The 18,380-nt window shown below is 42.2% G+C and overlaps 1 long non-coding RNA gene across 1 annotated transcript in view; it reads left to right on the forward strand.

The window, feature by feature from the left end:
* The window catches only part of LOC119650583, a 178,275-nt gene that overhangs the window by 96,764 nt on the left and 63,131 nt on the right, over nucleotides 1-18,380 (forward strand). The window contains exon 3 of the long non-coding RNA XR_005249339.1: nucleotides 2,617-2,635. This is a non-coding gene — a long non-coding RNA (uncharacterized LOC119650583). The remainder of the gene's footprint in view (nucleotides 1-2,616; nucleotides 2,636-18,380) is intronic.

An 18,380-nucleotide genomic window follows, 5' to 3' on the forward strand; every position in this document is an offset into this window, starting at 1 on the left:
GGTTTTTTGGGGGCATTCCCTTCATGCGGGCTGATCTCTGCTGCTCTCCGCTTTCTCGGCTCCGGTAGAGATGGCTTAGGTCTGTCCTGAGCCTTCTTAAGGGCCTCTTCTGGTTTCAGGCCTTCCTTCAGATAGCGCAGGTACCATTTAACCCCGGCGCCACTGAGACCTGTCTCCTTCCTGACGTCTGTTATGTTTATCTCAGACGTGCTTTTGCTGGTCCCTGCTCTTTGAGCAGTGGTGTTCGTTGGCTGTAGTCCATGCAGTATACCAATGGTCACCTTGGATCCACTGCTTGACGTCCCAACTTCTCCCTTCTTGGGTGTAGTCACCTGGCTTTCAGTAATTCGGAGACGTGCCTCCACCTGATTAACCAGTTTTGGTGCGGTACGGGGCCCCGCTTTTTTGGTTTTTGTTTTTTTTCCAATTTAGTACTCATTTGATTCCCACGAGTATGGGGGTTAAGAGGTCCGCCGTGCCATAGCCCCCCGTAGCACGGTAAGATCTAACTTACTCACTGAGGCGACCAGGTATCAGTGAGGCTCCGTTCGAATACAGTCAGTTACCCCCGACTGCAAACTATCCAATGGGCACGGTTCGCATGACACCCTGGATTGGGGGAGGTGTTTTTCGACTCCCCAGTCTAGATCCGTAGCGTTTTGTTAATAGTAGGGTCACCTCGTACAGGGTGTGGCTATCACCACTCACTAACGGTCTTGGTAGACGAGAGGCTTGGCCCCTGAAAAGGCACACACCGTCCCAGAGGAGAGACAACTCATCCTTAGACAAAGATAGGTTGGCCTCAGGGAGCTATGTTCCGCATCAGTCTATCCTGCAGTACACTGCTTGACCCCTATTCTACGTTTAAAACTACTTAAAGTAGGAAAGTTAAAAGGACTAAGCTGTTTTGCAGTATAATTTCGGCAAAGCCTGGGAATCGGAGAATGAAAGTAGACTTCGAGCTCTGCGAAGAGCACTCTGAAAATGTCTGCGCTACGTGGTTTATAAGACGCAGGACGGCAGGTGATCTCGTCAGCGGCGGAGCAATCCATCAGACCCGAGGAAAGTTTAAAGAATGTGCATAGATCTACGCTGTTGTCGGAAGGGAAGGTTCAGAAAGCTGAGGGGGGGGGGGGGGGTAATCCACACGAGGGAAGTTTTTCCTAAAGAAGAAGGAACGGGTGAATTTACGTTGCACATTTTCAAGGCAAGACAATCACAGTTACGAGTGGGTGACCAGATCACGGAGCAATACTCGAGGGTATTCCTCACGAGGGAATTGAAGAGAGCTAAGGAGGGCTAAGCCTGACAATTTTGCTGCTCCATTGATCACATCGAGGCAATGAGTGTCAAAGCGGAGCTTATTGTCGAAAGTGACTCCGAGGTCTTGAGTGGAATTTAAGCAGGATAAGGAATGTCCGCCAAGCGAATAGGAGAAAGAAGTGGGTGAGGATTTTAGGGAGTAGCACATAGAGTGACCCTTTCTGATGTTTAGCGCTAAACCATTAGTCGAGCACCAACGAACCAGAGTGACCTGGTTAGACTGAAGGGTGACGATATAGCGGAAAACAGCTTAAAGTCGTCTGCATAGAGCAAACAGGGACAAGTAAGGAGGGGAGGAAGGTCGTTGATAAAAAATAAAAATAGCAAAGGACCCAGAATAGACCCCTGCGGGACGCCAGAAGAGGGGGAGAAGGAGCGGGAAGTACAGCCGTTAAAAGAGACGCGGCAGGATCGGTTGGAAAGGTAAGAGGCAAACCATAAAACAAGTGGTATGGGAACGTTTCGGGACGAGAGCTTGGATAGAAGTATCTTGTGATTTACAGTGTCGAAGGCTTTCGCGAAGTCAGTGTAAATGGTATGCACTTCTTGCCGTGAATTTAGACATTTGGCGCAAAGTTGGTAAAGTCAAGCAGGTTGGAGGCAGTGGACCTACGTTGAAGCACTTTCTCCAATTGATAGGCGTTGGAGTTGACTTGCCCATGAGTTTGGTTGGTGAATATGCCCATTTCTCGCAAAAAGTTGGTTCTGCGGTCACTGCTCAGGCATTCTGGGGGTAGTCAACGGAGCCGAAAAATCGTCAAAATTCGAAGTAATTTATTTGCAATTCAATCCATTCTAGAGAACATTCAAGTTGAAATTAGAATTCAAAATTATTATGTCAGAAATGGATAGTAATGGATGAGAGGCCAAATCGTAAAAATTCACGGCTTGTGGCCTCAACCCCTTTGTTGGAAGGTTACGAGATTGGAATTCTCCTCTCATTGACGATTTCATAGAAATCAAATATCTTTGGGACTTGCATTAAAATAACAAAGCCAAGGTTTATGTATATTTCTCTCCGCTGAAATTATGTTGAAGGATATTAAAATTTCTATTTCCGCATCATTTCCTAACAACTCGTGGTAGAGATGCATTTCTGCTGCATTTGGCGGATATGGTGCAGAATCTCATAACCCAAAGTGATTATGAATTCAACTCTATAAAACTTGAAAAGATACGAATTCAAAACGAGTTTGTATTAACAAGTCTTCGAAAGCTGTTTGCATAATACAATCCTAAAACGTTGGTAAAGCGAAATTTATTAATTTTTATCTTTTATCATTTCTCTTTCAGATACCACTGTGTGTATGAGGTAAGGAATTTGCATTTTAGAGACGAACTTTATACTGGAAATAATGATTTCGCGGAAAATATTATTTTCTATGTCAGTTTGACGTTGTATCTTCTTTTTTTTTGAGTTTGGTTGTTATATTAACTAACAGTATTTTGTCGTTTACTTTTTTTTTTGAATGCTCTGTGAATTTCGCGATATTCAAATATTTGCATGCTTGCCAGTTGAAAAGGAATGCAAGCACCGGGAACTGATCGAAACTTCATGGCGCCAACAATTATAAATAAATTCACTCGAAGGAAATTATTCGTACATCGAAAAAGTTCATCAAAGACTTGGTGAATGATCAAAGACCGCCTACAATTTAGAATCTTTAAAAAGTTGATTTCGTCAAGTCTTTATGAATATCAGACAATTTTTTTCAGTAAAGATGTCTTTATTTATTAAACATTACCAGATAAAGATAAATATCCGCAGTTCATTCCTTATTCTCGCAAATAACGTTCACAAAAACTAATTGCATTTCCGAAAAAAAAAGTCATCAAATTTGTTTTTCAATTCCCCTTAGTGACACAAATTGGATCAGCCTATCCCTATCACCATATCTCCTTTTGCAACGGATTCAGTGTCGTCCTAATCCCACACTTACTATGCATCCTTAAAGAAAGTGAATATCTCAGTTGAGGTCATCCCATGGGGAGAATTATATCGTCATTTTTATTAAGTTGAACTCTCAGGATTAAAATGATAACCACCGCTCTCCTGGCCGATTTGATGAGGATATTCAAGATGCGTATCTTGCTACTAAATTTTTTCCGGCCAAAATCTTTTCCTCGTCCCGCATCTTCTGCCGTCCTGAAGTAGCAAGGACCAAACGGTATCTTTGTACGGTTCCATTTTAAAATGTGTTGTAATAACGTTGTAGGCTCTCTGGCAAGTCAAGCAGATAAAGCTACATAACGCAAACATCTTAATAATATTGTACTTTAGACGTAGGAAGGTCAAGGTTGTAAAAATTTCCTTCCATTTTTTATAGCCTTTTTTAAGTTTTTTCTTTTTGCCGGTTGGAAAGGACGATGCCGATGCCTTGTACTTTGCTGAGTAGATACATAGAACACTTTACGCATTTGACTAGATGCCGCTTTTTTTTCTCTCAGCAAATGGCAACCAAGATATTATCAATTTATAAGATAACAGTATGAAAGCGAAATGGTCTTTTCTACGGCAATGTCTCTGTAGCGCCACGAGAAATTTCCTTTATATTTTCAAGGCAAAATATTATCCATCATTGTTTCATGTTTGTTCTTTTACTTGTTGGAGCAGGTTGAATTCAATGGCGTCCTTTTAGTTGAAAAATATGTAGATGTTAAACTCGTGCCATGCCGAAACAGATAAACAAGCTAGAAAGAGCATATTAGGTGTATTATCCTTACGGATATGTATATGGATGATTGTAGAAATAATGAAATTTTAGAGAGGTCTTCCAGATTATCACGACAAATGGATCCAACCGAAAAGGATGCCTTTGTGAGGTGAGTTTTTATGATCATTATATCCTTGACCTGGACCTTGTAATATCCCGGGTGGATAGCAAGATTGAGTACACAAAGACTGAATTATATATCTATTTACTGGTGAAGTTTAACTACCGGACTGGATAGGAAACCTGTAGCACTTGCTTCCTGGTTAAAAACGTCAAATTATCTTTTAATGAAATTTACGAAATTAACTGCAATAGATGAGTTCAATTTTAGGTAGGGAAAAGGAGTATTCGCTGCCGAGTGTCATGAAGAGATAGCACCTGAAAAGTATTCTCGTGTCACGGACGAAACCTGCCTGACTTTTCTTCCTATTCCGAGTCGATTTTTAATCAATGCTAAAGAAAGATCACATGCGGTTTCATCTAGGCTAAGGAGCTTCGCTCCGCGTGCGAAAGCAACCTTGCTGATGCTTGCACTTGGTCAAACCAAGTTTTTTGTTTACTTGAAAGACCGGATGCATGGAGAGAAACTTGTTGTACGGACCCCTTTTCTTGGGGATGGTTTTTACCAACTCTGGTAGAATAGATTTTTGGCCATATGCGCGGAAAGTCTATAGAATTATTCGAGTTAAAAAGGTGGTCTGTCTATCAGGTGAGTCTACACTTCACAATTACTTTTTGCCGACTTACAGCACCTGTAAACATGCCTAGTGAGGATCACGCGGCGAAAAGTGGTGCCAAGTCTATAAAACACTGCTGGCCCCATTCCTATAAATAAGTAGTCGAATTTTGCTGGAAATCCTCAAAAAGGGCTGGCCCATTGTCGATGTACACGTTGATGCAACCACCATGATGACCTATGAAGACCCTCGGCAACGTCAATGTCCACCATATGTCCCTCGAGTGAGCTTAGTGCCGATGCACATCCCAAACACTTAGCAATACTCCCTATGTGATACAAACAATGGTCATCCAAATGTAGATTGAGGAAAGAACCGAACTCACTGATGGAGTACTGTTACGAACTCGCTGATTCTTTACTACAAAGGTTGTGCTTTGTTCTATATGGAACCGAAAATCAAGAAATTGATCTAATTTTCCAGCGCTTATTAGGCCAGTTTATAAAAGACTACTTGTTTGAAATCCCCAAAAGGGACTGGATCATTTTCACTTCACACGTTCGCGCAACTACTCTGATGACCTTGTTTTTCATCATCATCATCATCAACGGCGCAACAACCGGCATCCGGTCTAGGGCTGCCTTAATAAGGAACTGCAGATATCCCGGTTTTGCGCCGAGGTCCACCAATTCGATATCCCTAAAAGCTGTCTGGCGTCCTGGCCTACGCCATCGCTCCATCTTAGACAGACCTAGTTTTTCCTGAAGTTAATTTTGGTCCGCCTTCTTTGGCGATGGTGATCCAGTAAAGTAAATTAGATTACCTTGTGCCCAGAGAAAATAGTAACGAACCTCTACAGCTGAAAGGTCACACAGGGCGCAATTAGCGGTATTCTTGATTGATATTTTGTTAGTTCACTGGGAAAATAAAGGCACATAAATCAGACAATAATCACCTGCTTACGATGTTCATCCAAAAGGGTACTTAATGCATATTATCGATCTTTAACGCCAGTAGCAGCTCTGCATGCAGCTCCAGGTTGAGATCGTAGCATTGCCGGTGTTTGTTTTGTCAACTTTAAAGCCGGCATCTTCTTACATTCCAAGAATTTTTGACCCTCTACATGAGGATAGACGATTCCGTAGCTTACACAACGATGAAATCTATGAGCAATACTATGACCGTCAGGTTGTGGATAAAATCGGGCTCAATAGGTCACGGTGAGCGGGTCACTTAATTCGTATGGGTGAGCATCATTCAGCCCGAAAAGTCTATAAGCGCAATATCTATAGCAGAAAAAGAAGACGAGTCAGACCCCGCCTGAGATGGAACGATTGCATAGGCCAGGACGCCAGACTGCTTTTAGGGATATCGAATTGGTGGACTTCGGCGCAAAGCCGGGATGTTTGGAGTTCCTCATTAAGGCAGGCCTAGGCCGGATACCGGTTGTTGCGCCGTCGATGGTGATGATCTTGGTGCATCCTGTGACTAGAGGGGCACAAAAGCGAACCCCCGCCTTATCTCCATATATGACCGTAGCGCATTCATCTATGTGAAGGTGAGTGACGATGTAAATAGAGATCATGCCTGCCAATAGTGATCATGCTTGCCAATGCGATGATCACGGTAGCGGCGTCATTAGGCGAAAACGTAGGATCAATAGACAACATGCGCTCCAAGCTCTCCTCTCATGAAAATCCTCTGTTTCTCATTTGGGTTACCAAGTGCCAAGTGCTCGTCGAGGCTCTTTGGAATTTTTCCAAAACCTTCTCCCACAAGTCGCCTAAGTTTGGGGCTTTTATCTGCAATAGTTTAAATGACAGGTGCCATTCTGAATGCAAAAGTGCAAATGATCGGGATGATGCTCCCCTGTGGTCCTCGTGACTAAAACGCGTATCATTTGACTGCTAAGAAGCCCACATGCGTCTGCGATTGTAGCTCTGTAGAAGCTTTATTAAATAAATAAAAGATAACAAGATTGTTCACTAAAAATTCCAGTCTCGGCGATGCTTGGAAATGCTACGATGATGGGATCCGTTAATAGGATACACTATAAATAATGTCACTGTGAAAAGGATGGTTTTTGTCCACTGGGGGCCCCGTACCGTTTGCACTGTATCTGCAAATGCCCGTTTTAAGGGGAATATCGATAATAATAATAATACTCTTTGGCGCAACAATCCGATTAGGTCAGGGCCTTGAAGTGCGTTTAGGCACTTCATTCAAGACCTAGATAATGGGAATATGGGATCTTCAAATAAAATTAATGATTGTAAATGATGCCACACGGTGGCCATTAAAAGGACTATCTCATTCACCCGAAGGTGATCAGCGAAAGGAGGGGAGTATAGAAAGAAGTATAGACAAATGTTTGCCACCAAGACTGCAAACATTGTCGATCCGTACCACCTGAAGGACCAAAGGATTGCCCTGCACTAAGTATTAAGTCAATGGTTCAGACATGTGGTATCCGATCTAAATAAGCAGGTTCGCTGTTGGAGAGGATCAGGCGGCTAAGGTGGAGCCTGCTGTCATAGTGTGGACACCCAGATGTCCCAGTCAGAGACAGTTTGAGTCATGAGCCTCAGTAAAAGTTATTGACGTCAAATGCAAAATCACTCAAAAGGAGTTGATTGAAATTAAATACTCTCCTGAGAATCAGGGGATATACGGTATCCATCTGGCCAGTTTTCCGCTGTTGCTGAACACACTGCTTTGTCGGCTTTACTTGCATCCACCAATTTCAATACTTTTAGGAGCCTGGATATCTCGGAATGAGTAATCCTCCTCTAAAAGCGCTTTGTCGAGCTCGCCAGCTCCGCTACCATAACCAAGACGGTTGGGCCCCACCCCTTGCCCGCCATATGGAGCACGGAGTGATTCCAAAACAGTACCGACCACTACCAGCACAATTTTTTTGTGGATTTCACAATCGCCGCCTTGATATAAAAAGTATGCAGAACGTGAATCTCAGCTACCTACTTCGGGCTGTGGCAGCGATTATTCAAGACCTTCTAGACCTCTCGGTAACCTCCGGTGTACAGTCCGCCAACAATAAGAACAACTTCTAAGTTAATTGCTTGGAGCAAGTTTCCTATATCATAGTCTTCGCAACAGGCGTGTTCATTCTTGAGGGGGATTTTTTTTTGGATAGGTTAGGTGATGGATTTTCGCACAGAGTGTTAGAATTCCACAACGGCACGCCGTCGTACTACCAACTTAACACCTCCCCATCGTCGGAAAGCTGAGACCAAGAGGATGAATGTGCCCCCAAAATCCAACTAATTACGAAGGTTCCCGTACTTCCTTCGATGGTTGTTTGGTTTTTTGTTCAAAAAAAGGAAAAAAGAATCCACGGAGCTGCCACCAGTATAGCCAAATGTTCCAAATAGACACATAAGAAAATGGTGTAGTCAAGAACTACATGCCGCAATAAAAGGAGGAATTAATTCGTTTTAATATTGCTGTCGTGATGGCACAACAAGTACCGTTAGTCGGTCGAAAAATCACACAAAGCCCCAAAGTTGAAGCTGAATTAGAGGCACTTGAGGAGCAAGAACAAAACTTGCATTTCACAATCGCCTCCGCGTTTGGTGGAATTCTGAAAATGATTTAATGCTGCCAAAGCGCACAATATGAGTGGCCTTAGAATCTAACTTCGCTTACATACCCCACATTACGCAAATGCTCACCACTGAAATGTATCTGAATTGGGGGTCAAGCGGAAACTGGGCTGACTTCCCTGCAGAACGAATATAGTTGGACTTCATATTTGAAAACGTGGGCACTCCATTTCAAATCGAAAGGAGAAGCAATGGACTACAGCTCATGATCCATAAACTTCTAGGGTTATATGCTTCTGGAGTGCAATCTACCGGGCTCAACTTAGCCTTCGCATGGTAAATTGCGGAGGAAGCGAGGGTTTCATGGATAACCGAGACCCTATGCTGCATGTACTTCTTACTCAGTCTAAGCAATGAACTTTGCGATGACTGTTCCCCAGCTGCTTTCCGTATACCAATATAATTCCGTCAGTATTACTATGCTATCTAGCGGCAATAGGAATAGTACTGCCTACGAACTACTGCCTTCTCCGGGCCTTCAATAAGGTGATACGTCCCTTGGGTGCAATCAAACATTCGGCATCTCCTTCACTGATTTTTGCCCTGCATTAAATTACTGCGACATGCCCGTCCCCAGATGAGGGCATCTCGGGCATCTTTTCTTCCCATCCATACCCTTCTTGCCACATGGGATGCTAAGCTATGAATTTTCCGTTTTGTGAAAGTGGCTTGCCTTTCATATTGTACTGAAAATAGTTCCTCTGGGGTTGAAATATACACAAGATTTTTATATCGTTTTTGCATTACAACTTACTTGGTTTGCTGATTGACATATCTCTGAAGTTTCTTAACTTTTATTCCAACTCTTCCAACGACAGATACGTGGCAGCAACATTTCAAATGCATGCTTCAGTGGTACACCTCTCCTTCAAAAGCAGGTGGCAAGATGGTGAACCCTAGTAGCGCTGAAAAATATATGTGCTTTGAGGCCAGGCCAGTTTGTTTCTTGTAAGGATATATCTGATTGATCCGATGCGGTAGTTTGGTTACACGCCCCGCGATAAGTGCCCTAGCCTCCTCCAACTGAATGGTCCGGCGTTCCAATTGGAGACACGTCTCCTACAGATCTTCCTCGTGCCTTTAAAATTTCCACATTTTTTCCTTTTTCTATTAACACGCATTTTTCAAAATAAATCCTCACCTATGCAGCTACTTTTACTTCCGAGACACTACCGAGTCAATATTCTGCCTCGGCCTCCTTCTGCGTACTGTCAACGGCATGGTCTTTGCAACAAAGATATACTCCCAATACAAATTCTTCTTGCTGGGGTTGTCTTTTATCTTAGCACGAGGTTTCCCAGAATGTGGAACTTTAGAGGATTCACTTTCCTACTTCCAGCCAAGAGACATTAAGATTCACTTCTCTAAGAACTGACCCAATTTAACCAGCGCTACAAGGAACTTTAGGCGAGTTTCCTACGGATTCGAACATCCATTTTCTTTGTTTAGAGGCAAGGGATAAGACGGAGACCTTTTCTGCAATTCAATCCGGCCTTTCTCAGGTTCTAGGATGCCGACCTCGTGGTCCATCCGATAATATCGGGATGCTTTTGTTCCATCTAATGAAGCCTTCTCATAGTTTTCCCAACATACTGCTGAATTTTTCACATGTCGTGTTTGTTAGCATAATCAACCTCCAAATTGCTGAAATCCACTCATGCTCGTAGTATGTCAATCCCTATGGAATGTATTTTCCTATTTTAACATTCCTCGCATCGGTATTCTGCGTGGATTCATCAAGGTAATGTATTCTACTTCTTCTTCCTCATCTGGCCTTCAGTGATTTGACTATTCAACAACTGTGCCCTTCAGCTCAAGATTACGCTTTCCCTGAAATTGTTTTCTCCCTTTTCTAGAGTGGCTCTTTGGCTGATGTGGTGTCAAGAAAATCTTGATACATCTGCTGGAGTTCCTTACAAGCGACCTAGAATCAGTCTGTGTCCTTTTTAAAGTTTTGTGTAAAACAAAACCTTATTAAAATCGATTCAATGTCTGTCTGTCTGTCTGTCACACGCATTTTTCTCCAAAACGGCTAAACCGATCCGAATGAAATTTGGTGGACAGATGGGAACTATGAAATCCCACGCATACAGTGAGTGGCATAAATTTAGGTGGAGTTTAAAGGGGGCTCCCCATACATGCAAAGGAGGGATTCAAAAATTTTTTTCACCGGATATAGTTGTCTAGGGTATCAAATGAAAGGTCTCGATTTGTAGTTTCCGAAACTGATATTAGTTTTGGCATAAATTGCAAAGTGCGTGAGTAATGAGTCAAAATGTACGCACTTGAAGTGAGACAGGACTCATTTTCGGAAACTACCCAACCTAAAAATCCGGAAAAAATCGGAGTGGTGCGCCTAGATGAAATGTAGGCCTCAAAATATGTCCCATTCCGATATCTGCTCAAATAAACTTACTAATAGTATATTACTACTTTATAGAAATTTACTGAAAAACCCCCCTTAAATTCATCCTAGGACACAATATTTTGTATATACAGGCAAAATTTCGTAGAAATCTGGCAATTAACGCCAAAGTTATAGCAGTTCAGACTTAGCAATTTCGCGCGAATTTACCGCTTCTAAAGCCATGCAAATCAGATGCTGACGTCATAATTACCCGGAATAATTGACATTCCCGTGAAATATTAAAGTCTCTTTTTATGAAGAATCTACTTATCTGCAGCACTTTTTAAGATTTTGTGTAAAACACTTATGTAAAATCTAATCTTCGAGAGATGTCCTATTCCGGTATCTGCTCAAAAAATTTACTAATAGTATATTATCAACTTTTAGGAATTGACTAAAAAACTCCCCTTAAGTTCATCGTAAGTGTACTAAATTTTGCACCGACATAGAGGACAGCCCCGTGCACGTGCCAAGTTTCATGAAAATCCAACTATTATTGGGAAAGTTATAGCAGTTCAAACTTATCAATTTCGTGCTAATTAACAGCATCCTAAGCCATACAAATAAGATGCTGACGTCATAATTCTTCTTCTTTTTCTTCAGCCTTTGTCCCGTTCACAAGCGGGGTCGGCTCGTCGTGATCGGCTTCGCCATTTGGCTCTATCGAATGCCTGATCTGGGTGCAATCTCGAGGCTTTCAAATCGCCATCCAGCGTATCAAGCCACCGTTGCTTAGGTCTGCCTTTTGGTCGTTTACCATCGACTTCGATGTTCAGACCAATCTTGGCAAGTGAATTCTCGTTTGCACGAACTGCGTGACCATACCATCGAAGACGCCTCTCTCGCAACTTTTCCACGATCGGTGCAACCCCATAACGATCGCGGATATCCTCATTTCGGATGTGATCTAAACGTGTGACGCCACTAGTCCAACGTAGCATCTTCGTCTCCATTACCGCAAGACGCCGTTCATTGTATTTTATGGTCGGCCAACACTCAGAACCATAGAGAGCGACTGGACGGACGACATTGCGGTAAATTTTAGATTTGAGACGTTCGTTGATACGTCGATCACAAAGGACACCAGTTGTGGAACACCACTTCATCCAGGTTGCGTTGTTAATGCGTGAAGCAATTTCATAACGCAGTTCTCCATTGGCTGATAGCGTTGACCCGAGGTATTTATATCGCTCAGTTCTGGGCAGATCACTACCGCTGACAGTGATTGTGCCTGTTTCATGGGGATCGGTCGTCAAAAATTCAGTTTTGTTTAAATTCAATCTGAGACCGTGTTGCATGAGGCGATCATTCCATTTTTGAACAAGTTGCTCGAGATCATTTTTGCTATCAGATGCTAGGAAAACATCATCTGCATAAAGCAGTGTGTAGGGCGCTGGACGTTGGATATCCCGTGTGACGGTGTCCATAACAAGGACAAAGAGGAGTGGTGAGAGGGCACTTCCTTGATGAACACCAACAGAGACACGAAGCGGTTTTGATACACCCGCCATACTTCGAACTTTTCGGATCGTGGTAGAGCAATTGAACCCAGCGCACGAGTTCTTCTGGCACGAAGTGTTGTCGTAAAGCATACCAGATGAGTTCGTGTGGTACACGGTCAAACGCTTTCTCTAGATCCAGAAAGGCAATGTAAAGAGGGCGATGCTTCTCACGGTGTTTCTCCATGAGTAACCGCACAGCGTGTATTGCGTCAGTAGTTCCGCAGTTTTTGACAAATCCGGTTTGATTCACGGTTATTTCAACGATTTCGCGAGTACGGTTGTCAAGAATGCGCTCAAAAATCTTCATGGTATGGGAAAGTAACCGGATCGGACGGTAATTTGAACATTCTGCTGGGCTACCTTTCTTTTTCCATATTGGAACAGTGGTACTTTCTTGCCAGTCAGATGGTGTTCTTCCTTCCTGGATAACCCGGTTAAAGAATTCACTGAGCCACAGTGCTGGGTCCCAGCTCTTCGCTTTCCAGAGCTCAGATGCGATGTCGTCAGGTCCGTCTCGACTTCAGTTGCGCTGACTGGTGGAACTGCTCCAAATGTCGGCAATGATTGTGGAAGTGGAGGATGAGCAAATTCTTCAATTGAAATCTGCTCGAAGTATTCTCGCCATCTATCCGTTGCGGCTCGACGGTTGGTAAGCAAAGTACCGTTCTTGTCATTAACACAACAGAAATGTTCGATATCCTGTGTGCGTTCATCACGGCTTTTAGCAAGTCGATAAAGATCTCTCTCGCCATCCCGAGTGTCCAGTTTATCGTAAAGATTTTTGAAATGGTTCGCTCGGGTGACAGCGACCGCTTTCTTTGCTTCCCGGTTGGCATTCTTATAAATTTGCCAATTAGCAGGTGTTTTATCGTCGAGAAATTTGTGGTAGAGGCGTTTCTTTTCACGGACCTTCATTTCAACATCATCATTCCAAAGCCAAGTATCTCGGTTGATGTACCGCTTACCCGGCTTGGTGACCCCGAGGGTTGCAGAGGCCGCTTTGTGGATGAGGTCTTTCATTTGGTTCCATGATTCTTCCACAGTCGTAATGGTTGGCAATTGTCATAATTAACGAGAATAATTGAAACTCGAGTGAAATATTAAAATTCCATTAAAGAAGAATCTAATTCTCCCTAGCCTTTTTTAAGGTTTTGTGTAAACACAAAACCTTATTAAAATCAGTTTACTGTCCGTCTGTCTGTCTGTCCGTCACACGCATTTTTCTCGGAGACGGTTATAGCGATTGACACCAAATTTGGTACAAAGGTGGGAACTGTGAACACTCACGCATACAGTGAAATACATCCTTTTACGTCGAATTTAAGGGGGGGGGTCCCCATACATGCAAAAGGAGGGTGTAACATTTTTGTTCATCAAATATAGTCATGTGGGGTATCAAATTAAAGGTCTCGATTAGTACTTTTCAAAGCCGATCTTAGTTTTGATATTCGTTGGAAGGGTGGGAAGCGCGGGGGGTTAAAAGTGAGCACTTCTTTAAGGGGGCCATTCTCAGAAACTAGCAAACTGAAAAATCTGAAAAAAATCAGGAGGCTGCCACTATATGGTGCCTGGGCTCCGAAATACCTTTCATGCCGATATCTGTTTAAATAAAGTTAATAATAGTATATTACTACAATTTTTTGTAATTGGTTAGAAACCCCCCTTAAGTTCATCCTAGTACCATGAAATTTTGCAGTGATATAGGCTATAATATAGAGCATGATCTTATCAAGTTATAATACCTCAAATTTGTTGCTTCTTTGAAAATTGAAGACTATGAATGTCAATATCACCCTAAAGTGGATACTCTCACATAATATATGGATATATTACGTGCTACGTACTAAGAAATACACAAAACCTTTCGTACCTGAAGCGTCCAGCTTCCGGTTTCCCGACTTGTTTATATTTGATGTTAGTTAAATTGTTGGCATTTGCTAATAATATTAAACTCAGAGTGTGAAGCGTATGAGGTTGACTATTTCAATACAGGGCTTTCCATCAAATGATTTATTTAAATTACTTTCTAAAAAATAGATGCCAATAGAATTTTTAACTATGTGACACGGAACTGTCAGGCTCACCGCTCCTCACATCTTCTTCTTTTTCTTCAGCCTTCAGTTCACAAGCGGGGTCGGCTCGTCGTGATCGGTTTCGTCATTTTATTTTATCAAATGCCTGATCAGGGTGTAATCGCGAGACCTTCAAATCCCCATCCAGTGTATCATGCGACCATTGTTTTGGCCGGCTTTTTGGTTGCTTACCATTGACTTCGATGTTCTCACCAATACTGGTTTTTGAATTCTCGTTAGCGTGAATTACGTGACCACACCATCGAAAACGCCTCTCTTGCAGTTTTTCCACGATCGGTGCAAACCCATATCGATCGCGGATATTCTCATTTCAGACGTGATCAAAACGTGTCACGCCACCAGTGCAATGCAACATCTTCGTCCCCATTACCGCAAGACGCCGTTCATTGTCCTTTATAGTCAACACTCAAACTATAGAGAGCGACAGACGGACGACATTGCAGTAAATTTTAGATTTGGGACGTGCGCTGATACGTCGACCACAAAGAACACCAGTTGCGGAATGTCACTTCATCCAGGTGGCGTTAATGCTTGAAACATTTCATTACGCAGTTTTCCATTGGCTGATAGCGTTGACTCGAGATATTTAAATCGCTCAGTTCTTTCAATAGCAGTAATCTGCCCCTCCAGATATTTAAATCGCTGAGTTCTGGCAATGGTGGTAACCTGCCCAGAACTGAACGATTTAAATATCTCGGGTCAATGCTATAAGCCAATGGAGAACTACGTTATGCTCCTCACATAGGGAAACACAAAACCTTTTATACCTGAAGCGTCAAGCTTCCGGTTTCCCGACTTGTTTCTTGTTGGAGTTTGATCGATGTCTCCATCAGACTCTCCATTTTGGTCAGCAGTCTTTGTTGGCCGACAATAATGATTTAAAACTCTATTCTGGATGTCAGTATGTCAGTGAAACGTACGAAGCCACTGAGGAGACCAAAATAGACAGGAACACCTCACCAACTGAGTGATCTAGTCTTGATTGGCCCGGAAATTGGAAGGGACGACTGCTGTGGAAGGCAGACAATACCCAACAAATACATGTAATTCCAAAAGTATTACATATTCAATTAGTAATTTGCACTTACTATGGTAACATAATTGCTATTGCCACACTTTGTATATAACAGTCTAAAACGTTTTCCGCTTACGATTGCGCGGCTAAATCCACCAAATATCAAAGAAAAATCTTTTCTTCCGAAGAATTATACAAGATTGATTTTCTTATTCGAAAAGATAAATGCAAATATCTGAAAAATGACTACCGTTCAGAGTGGTAAAACTCGAAACAAATAGTTGCGTGTCGGTTTTTCAGTTAATTGAATTATGTGATTCAAATCTGATCGATTTGCTTCCGATAAAAAATGCACTAATCATACCACGATTTGGTTAATGATATTGAACCGCAATACGTGATTCTGATTGGTGGAAATCTACTCAGAAAATTGCAGTTTGCAACTAAATGATTACGATTCCTGCGCGGTTCTCCCCCTACCCGCATTCCGGATGCATACGAAATAGTTAATTTGACCAACGATTTATATCCAGTAATTATCATTTCCAATTTAATAACTTTGCTCCGTTTTACGCAAATTCTCCTGTCATTTTGCAATTAATTGTTACTGGTTGCGGTCCATTCATCTTCGAGTGCCCATCATTTATGTATAGATCTGGAAATTTCATATTCCGGGCAAGAGAGAGGCCATAATGAATATTAAGCAAAAAACCGACATAACGCAATATTATACAACAATAAAATTATTTTATAAATTGCCACTGCCAAATATTATTTCGGTAAATAGTGGTGTGATCCCTGAAAAAATGAATAATAGTCGATTAATAATTTATTGCAACATTGTGCGAGGAGAGGAACAATTCAATGCATTTCAATGTTGCTGGGGGTATTTGTAAGTTTAAAGCTTGAATGTTGAATTGTTATTTTGAATGGGTTTTTATCTCTTCAGTTTCAGATACTTTTTCAAGCTAAGTTTCGCTTTAATGGGCGTTTATGGGTAAAATAAGCCGACGTGAGTTGCATTGTTGTCTGAACCATTAATTGGGCAAAGTATAATTGTTTTTACTAATTAATTGTTTCGCTTCTAAATGGAACAGGGTCGAGAAAAAATATTTACTGTTTGTCGGATACGTAATAAAAGGTGCATTCGATTTTATGACTCTGGGGAAAGGCAGAATAGGCGGTACTAGTCAATCATTTTGCGTTTTATGTTAGTTCATAATCCTCTAATTAATCCCCTTTACAGCATTTTAAATAGAACCAGTTTAGTTTTTACAAGCTGGCCTTACTCAATAGAGCTATTAACATCAACACGTTGCAAATACCATCCTTAAAGTAAATATTACGACGCAAAATAATTGCCTGTATCTGTTTCGGACCATGGGTGTATATTTCAAATTAACGTTATATAGCTTTAGAGGCACCTTTATCTAGTCGCATGTGGAAAACAAATGCACTTTAGGGCTGTCCTGAATTCAATGAAAACCAGCACATATGAAATAAACCCATTAATTGCTTGCTTATTCGTTACCTAAGAAAGTTTGGTATGACTTAGAAAAAAGGTAGTAATTAGTAGCTTATGTCAATGTATGAGAAATCGCGGTTCTTTCAGAGAAAAAGGGCTTAGGATCATCGGCGTTAAGTTAGCAAGAACGAGGGAAAGGAGAGGGAAGGTCATCCATGGAGAATCAAATAAAACAGGAAAAAAAAGCCAAAAATATGCAACCATCAAAAGAAACGCTTTAGGATTGGTTAGAAAGGTGGAAGCAGTTCCAGGATAAAAGTTAGCCCTTAGAAGTCCATAGTAGATAATGTAGTGCACTGGACATTTGCCCACAAAGTTGGGTTACAGCAAGTTGGTAGCAGTGGGCCGACGTTTACCAAAACTATCTTGGTCTATAGCTTTAAGTGGCCAAAGTGAATGGACAACCAGTTTTGACGTATCTTTCTAGAGAGATACCGTCCTAGGACGGTAATTACAGCGAAAGTATGATCTCTATTTTTGTGTTGTCTAGCACAATTTGGGGAGCGTCTGTAAACCGCCGGAAGTTCTTCCCGCATCTAAACGGAACAACTTATGCCAACTGGCCCTTCAGATTGGGTGTCGATAAAGGTCTAACAGCATACCCCGAAAAACTACCTTCCATGAAGCCGCAGAAGGAACTTAGCACATACCTAATGGGAGAACTGCCAAAGAAAGTGGACAAACGATTGTGCAATTTTTTCATAGATTGCGTGCTCAGTCTATCACCAAAATCCTCTATGATACCTTCAAGGGGATATAGGCTCCGCAATAACTCCAAAAGATGCCCTGGAGGCGGAGATGAAGTATCGACAACTGAACTTCACAACTTCAGAATTATTTATTACAACATAATTGATTATGATCACTCATATTTATTGAGCTTATAATCACTATTAGAATTAAAACAATAAATTGGACGGAAAGTCGTTTGCCCCGATTCCCTTCTTGCACTGATACCGAAAAACAATTTTCGCTGTTAACAATTTTACGATTTTGCTACAACACTCCACCCCCAGCTGAAACCAAAGGGGATTTCAGCGAGGAATCAGACGCACAGCTCTTTCAATTCGGCTGCCATAAATCAAAACGGACCCGTCGCACGTCTCTTCTTCTGATTGCGCTTTCTTGCTGGACGAACGGCTTTAGGCGAGCCAGGGAAACCCTTTTAGCAGTGCCCCCGACGTTGAGGCTATAATAATGCCGACCTCGCTCGAGGAATTTGAAGAGACCCACGTAAGGTGACTGCAGCGGCTTCCGAGGGGCGTCCGTCCTAATTAGGACATTCGTACAGAATTCGAGATCCCTGGGCATGTCAGCGTTTTCGTGTGGTTGGCATGTGATAGCGGCTTCAGTTTTGGCATTGCATCCTTGAGCAGACGCAACAGACCGGGAGCGTTGAGTTCCGACCTAATGTGAACAGAGTCGCTGGGGAATTTCAGGTTCTCCCCGTATACCAGCTCCGCGCCTTCAACATCCTGTGTCACCTTTCGAGCATCCCATT

Source organism: Hermetia illucens, chromosome 3 (genome assembly GCF_905115235.1).
Source record: "Hermetia illucens chromosome 3, iHerIll2.2.curated.20191125, whole genome shotgun sequence".
Lineage (NCBI taxonomy): Eukaryota > Metazoa > Arthropoda > Insecta > Diptera > Stratiomyidae > Hermetia > Hermetia illucens.